Source organism: Colletes latitarsis, unplaced genomic scaffold (genome assembly GCF_051014445.1).
Source record: "Colletes latitarsis isolate SP2378_abdomen unplaced genomic scaffold, iyColLati1 scaffold0018, whole genome shotgun sequence".
Taxonomy (NCBI): domain Eukaryota; kingdom Metazoa; phylum Arthropoda; class Insecta; order Hymenoptera; family Colletidae; genus Colletes; species Colletes latitarsis.
In genome coordinates this window covers 10703462-10710169 of record NW_027488369.1, presented here as the reverse complement: position 1 = coordinate 10710169, position 6708 = coordinate 10703462, and positions in this window count along the sequence as shown.

Here is a 6708-nt window from a genome sequence, read left to right as displayed (position 1 = left end):
CAAACCAGGTTTAATGGACTGTTTCAGTGTGGTACCACATTACTACGTGATCCAAACTAGAAAAAACCCAGGATCTGTTCAACAAGTATGTGAAGAATGCGAAAGTATGAGTCTGATCAGTGAAAATCCTAGACCTAACCCAGAACTAACATGCGTTATCCTCTAAAATATTGATCGAAACCAGGTGTAATTGACTGTTTCAGCGTGGTACCACATTACTACGTGATACAATCCAGAAACAGCCCAGGATCTAGCCTTGAAGTATGAGAAATATGCGAAAGTATGAGCCTGATGAGGGCAAATCCTAGACCTAACCCAGACCTAACATGCGTTATCCTCTAAAATATTTATCAAGACCAGGGTTAATTGATTGTTTCACTGAGGTCCCACATTACTACGTGATCCAAACCAGAAAAAACCGAGGATCTGTTCAACATGTATGAGAAATATGCGAAAGAATGAGCCTGATGAGAGCAAATCCCAGACCTAACATAGACCTAACATGAATTATTCTCTAAAATATTGATCGAAACCAGGTTTAATTGACTGTTTCAGTGTGGTCCCACATTACTACGTGATCCAAACCAGAAATAACCCAGGATCCGTTCAACAAGTATGTGAAGAATGCGAAAGTATGAGTCTGATGAGTGAAAATCCCAGGCCTAACCTAGACCTAACATGCGTTATCCTCTAAAATATTGATCCAAACCAGGTTTAATGGACTGTTTCAGCGTGGTACCACACTACTACGTGATCCAAACCAGAAAAAACCCAGGATCTGTTCAACAAGTATGTTAAAAACGCGAAAGTATGAGCCTGATGAGGGCAAACCCCAGACATATCCCAGACCTAACTTGCGTTGTCCTCTAAGATATTGATCGAAACCAGGTTTAATCGACTGTTTTAGTCTGGCACCACATTACTACGTGATCCAAACCAGAAAAAACCCAGGATCCGTTCAACAAGTATGTAAAGACTGCGAAAGTATGAGTCTGATGAGTGAAAATCCCAGAACTAACCTAGACCTAACATGAATTATTCTCTAAAATATTGATAGAAACCAGGTTGAATTGACTGTTTCAGTGTTGTACTTCATTACTACGTGATGCAATCCAGAAAAAGCCCAGGATCTAGCCATCAAGTATGAGAAATATGCGAAAGAATGAGCCTTATGAGAGCAAATCCCTGGCCTAACCTAGACCTAACATGAATTATTCTCTAAAATATTGATCGAAACCAGGTTTAATTGACTGTTTCAGTGTGGTCCCACATTACTACGTGATCCAAACCAGAAAAAACCCAGGATCTGTTCAAGAAGTATGTGAAGAATGCGAAAGTATGAGTCTGATCAGTGAAAATCCTAGACCTAACCCAGAACTAACATGCGTTATCCTCTAAAATATTTATCAAGACAAGGTTTAATTGATTGTTTCAGTGTGGTCCCACATTACTACGTGATCCAAACCAGAAAAAATCCAGGATCCGTTCAACAAGTATGTGAAGAATGCGAAAGTATGAGTCTGATGAGTGAAAATCCCAGGCCTAACCTAGACCTAACATGCGTTATCCTCAAAAATATTGATCGAAACCTGGTTCAATCGACTGTATCAGTGTGGTACCACATTACTACGTGATCCAAACCAGAAAAAACCCAGGATCTAGCCATCAAGTATGAGAAATATGCGAAAGAATGAGCCTGATGAGAGCAAATCCCAGACCTAACCTAGACCTTACATGCGTTATCCTCTAAAATATTGAGCGAAACCAGGTTTAATGGACTGTTTCAGTGTGGTCCCACATTACTACGTGATCCAAACCAGAAATAACCCAGGATCTGTTCAACAAGTATGTGAAGAATGCGAAAATATGAGTCTGGTGAGTGAAAATCCCAGGCCTAACCTAGACCTAACATGCGTTATCCTCTAAAATATTGATCCAAACCAGGTTTAATGGACTGTTTCAGTGTGGTACCACATTACTACGTGATCCAAACTAGAAAAAACCCAGGATCTGTTCAACAAGTATGTGAAGAATGCGAAAGTATGAGTCTGATCAGTGAAAATCCTAGACCTAACCCAGAACTAACATGCGTTATCCTCTAAAATATTGATCGAAACCAGGTGTAATTGACTGTTTCAGCGTGGTACCACATTACTACGTGATACAATCCAGAAACAGCCCAGGATCTAGCCTTGAAGTATGAGAAATATGCGAAAGTATGAGCCTGATGAGGGCAAATCCTAGACCTAACCCAGACCTAACATGCGTTATCCTCTAAAATATTTATCAAGACCAGGGTTAATTGATTGTTTCACTGTGGTCCCACATTACTACGTGATCCAAACCAGAAAAAACCGAGGATCTGCTCAACATGTATGAGAAATATGCGAAAGAATGAGCCTGATGAGAGCAAATCCCAGACCTAACATAGACCTAACATGAATTATTCTCTAAAATATTGATCGAAACCAGGTTTAATTGACTGTTTCAGTGTGGTCCCACATTACTACGTGTTCCAAACCAGAAATAACCCAGGATCCGTTCAACAAGTATGTGAAGAATGCGAAAGTATGAGTCTGATGAGTGAAAATCCCAGGCCTAACCTAGACCTAACATGCGTTATCCTCTAAAATATTGATCCAAACCAGGTTTAATGGACTGTTTCAGCGTGGTACCACACTACTACGTGATCCAAACCAGAAAAAACCCAGGATCTGTACAACAAGTATGTTAAAAACGCGAAAGTATGAGCCTGATGAGGGCAAACCCCAGACATATCCCAGACCTAACTTGCGTTGTCCTCTAAGATATTGATCGAAACCAGGTTTAATCGACTGTTTTAGTCTGGCACCACATTACTACGTGATCCAAACCAGAAAAAACCCAGGATCCGTTCAACAAGTATGTAAAGACTGCGAAAGTATGAGTCTGATGAGTGAAAATCCCAGACCTAACCTAGACCTAACATGAATTATTCTCTAAAATATTGATAGAAACCAGGTTTAATTGACTGTTTCAGTGTTGTACTTCATTACTACGTGATGCAATCCAGAAAAAGCCCAGGATCTAGCCATCAAGTATGAGAAATATGCGAAAGAATGAGCCTTATGAGAGCAAATCCCTGGCCTAACCTAGACCTAACATGAATTATTCTCTAAAATATTGATCGAAACCAGGTTTAATTGACTGTTTCAGTGTGGTCCCACATTACTACGTGATCCAAACCAGAAAAAACCCAGGATCTGTTCAAGAAGTATGTGAAGAATGCGAAAGTATGAGTCTGATCAGTGAAAATCCTAGACCTAACCCAGAACTAACATGCGTTATCCTCTAAAATATTTATCAAGACAAGGTTTAATTGATTGTTTCAGTGTGGTCCCACATTACTACGTGATCCAAACCAGAAAAAACCCAGGATCTGTTCAACATGTATGAGAAATATGCGAAAGAATGAGCCTGATGAGAGCAAATCCCAGACCTAACCTAGACCTAACATGAATTATTCTCTAAAATATTGAGCGAGACCAGGTTTAATGGACTGTTTCAGTGTGGTTCCACACTACTTCGCGATCCAAACCAGAAAAAACCCAGGATCTGTTCAAGAAGTATGTGAAAAACTCTAAACTGTGAGCCTGATGAGGGCGAATCGTAGACCTAACCCAGACCTAAGATGCGTTATCCTCCAAAATATTTATCCAGATCAGGTTTCATTAAATGTTTCAGTGTGGTATCACTTTACTGCGTGATCCAATCCAGAAATAGCCCAGGATCTAGCCATGAAGTATGAGAAATATGCGAAAGAAAGAGCCTGATGAGGGCAAATCCTAAACCTATCCCAGACCTAACTTGCGTTATCCTCTAAAATATTGATCAAAACCCGGTTTAATTGACTGTTTCAGCGTGGTACCACATTACTACGTGATACAATGCAGAAACAGCCCAGGATCTAGCCATGAAGTATGAGAAATATGCGAAAGTATGAGCCTGATGAGGGCAAATCCTAGACACAACCCAGAACTAACATGCGTTATCCTCTAAAATATTTATCAAGACCAGGTTTAATTGATTGTTTCAGTGTGGTCCCACATTACTACGTGATCCAAACCAGAAAAAACCCAGGATATGTTCAACATGTATGAGAAATATGCGAAAGAATGAGCCTGATGAGAGCAAATCCTAGACCTAACCTAGACCTGACATGAATTAGTCTCTAAAATATTGATCGAAACCAGGTTTAATTGACTGTTTCAGTGTGGTCCCACATTACTACGTGATCCAAACCAGAAAAAACCCAGGATCCGTTCAACAAGTATGTGAAGAATGCGAAAGTATGAGTCTGATGAGTGAAAATCCCAGGCCTAACCTCGACCTAACATGCGTTATCCCCAAAAATATTGATCGAAACCAGCTTTTATCGACTGTTTCAGTGTGGTACCACATTACTACGTGATCCAAACCAGAAAAAACCCAGGATCCGTTCAACAAGTATGTGAAGACTGCGAAAGTATGAGTCTGATGAGTGAAAATCCCAGACCTAACCTAGACCTAACATGCGTTATCCTCTAAAATATTGATCCAAACCAGGTATAATGGACTGTTTCAGTGTGGTACCACAATACTACGTGATCCAAACCAGAAAAAACCAAGGATCTGTTCAACAAGTATCTGAAAAACGCGACAGTATGAGCCTGATGAGGGCAAATCCAAGTCCTATCCCAGACCTAACTTGCGTTGTCCTCTAAGATATTGATGGAAACCAGGTTTAATTGACTGTTTCAGTGTTGTACTTCATTACTACGTGATGCAATCCAAAAAAAGCCCAGGATCTAGCCATGAAGTATGAGAAATATGCGAAAGAATGAGCCTGATGAGAGCAAATCCCTGACCTAACCTAGACCTAACATGCGTTATCCTCTAAAATATTGAGCGAAACCAGGTTTAATGGACTGTCTCAGTGTGGTACCACACTACTTCGTGATCCAATCCAGAAATAGCCCAGGATCTAGCCATGAAGTATGAGAAATATGCGAAAGTATGAGCCTGATGAGGGCAAATCCTAGACCTAACCCAGACCTACCATGCGTTATTCTCTAAAATATTTATCAAGACCAGGTTTAATTGAATGTTTCAGTGTGGTACCACATTACTACGTGATCCAAACTAGAAAAAACCCAGGATCTAGCCATCAAGTTTGAGAAATATGCGAAAGAATGAGCCTGATGAGGGCAAATCCTAGACCTAACCCAGACCTAACATGCGTTATCCTCTAAAATATTGATCGCAACCAGGTTTAATGGACTGTTTCAGTGTGGTACCACACTACTACGTGATCCAAACCAGAAAAAACCCAGGATCCGTTCAACAAGTATGTTAAAACTGCGACAGTATGACCCTGATGAGGGCAAATCCCAGGCCTAACCTAGACCTAACATGCGTTGTCCTCTAAAATATGGATGGAAACCAGGTTTAATTGACTGTTTCAGTGTTGTACTTCATTACTGCGTGATGCAATCCAGAAAAAGCCCAGGATCTAGGCATCAAGTATGTGAAATATGCGAAAGAATGAGCCTGATGAGAGGAAATCCCAGACCTAACCTAGACCTAACATGAATTATTCTCTAAAATATTGATCAAAACCAGGTTTAATTGACTGTTTCAGTGTGGTACCACATTACTACGTGATCCAACCCAGAAATAGCCCAGGATCTAGCCATGAAGTATGAGAAATATGCGAAAGTATGAGCCTGATGAGGGCAAATCCTAGACCTATCCCAGACCTAGCATGCGTTATTCTCTAAAATATTTATCAAGACCAGGTTTAATTGAATGTTTCAGTGTGGTACCACATTACTACGTGATCCAAACTAGAAAAAACCCAGGATGCGTTCAACAAGTATGTGAAGAATGCGAAAGTATGAGCCTGATGAGGGCAAATCCTAGACCTAACCCAGACCTAACATGCGTTATCCTCTAAAATATTTATCAAGACCAGGTTTAATGGACTGTTTCAGTGTGGTACCACATTACTACGTGATCCAAACCAGAAAAAACCCAGGATCCGTTCAACAAGTATGTGAAGAATGCGAAAGTATGATTCTGATGAGTGAAAATCCCAGGCCTTACCTAGACCTACCATGCGCTGTCCTCTAAAATATTGATGGAAACCAGGTTTCATTGACTGTTTCAGTGTGGTACCACAATACTACGTGATCCAAACCAGAAAAAACCCAGGATCAGTTCAATAAGTATGTGAAGAATGCGAAAGCATTATTCTGATGAGTGTAATTCCCAGGGCTAACCTAGACCTAACATGCGTTGTCCTCTAAAATATTGATGGAAACCAGGTTTCATTGACTGTTTCAGTGTGGTAGTACATTACTGCGTGATCCAAACCAGAAAAAACCCAGGATCCGTTTAACAAGTATGTGAAGAATGCGAAAGGATGAGTCTGATGAGTGTAATTCCCAGGGCAAACTTAGACCTAACATGCGTTATCCTCTAAAATATTGATCGAAACCAGGTTTCATTGACTGCTTCAGTGTGGTACTACATTACTACGTGATGCAATCCAGAAGAAGCCCAGGATCTAGCCATCAAGTATGAGAAATATGCGAAAGAATGAGCCTGATGAGAGAATATCCCAGCCCTAACCTAGACCTAACATGCGTTATCCTCTAAAATATTGAGCGAAACCAGTTTTAATTGACT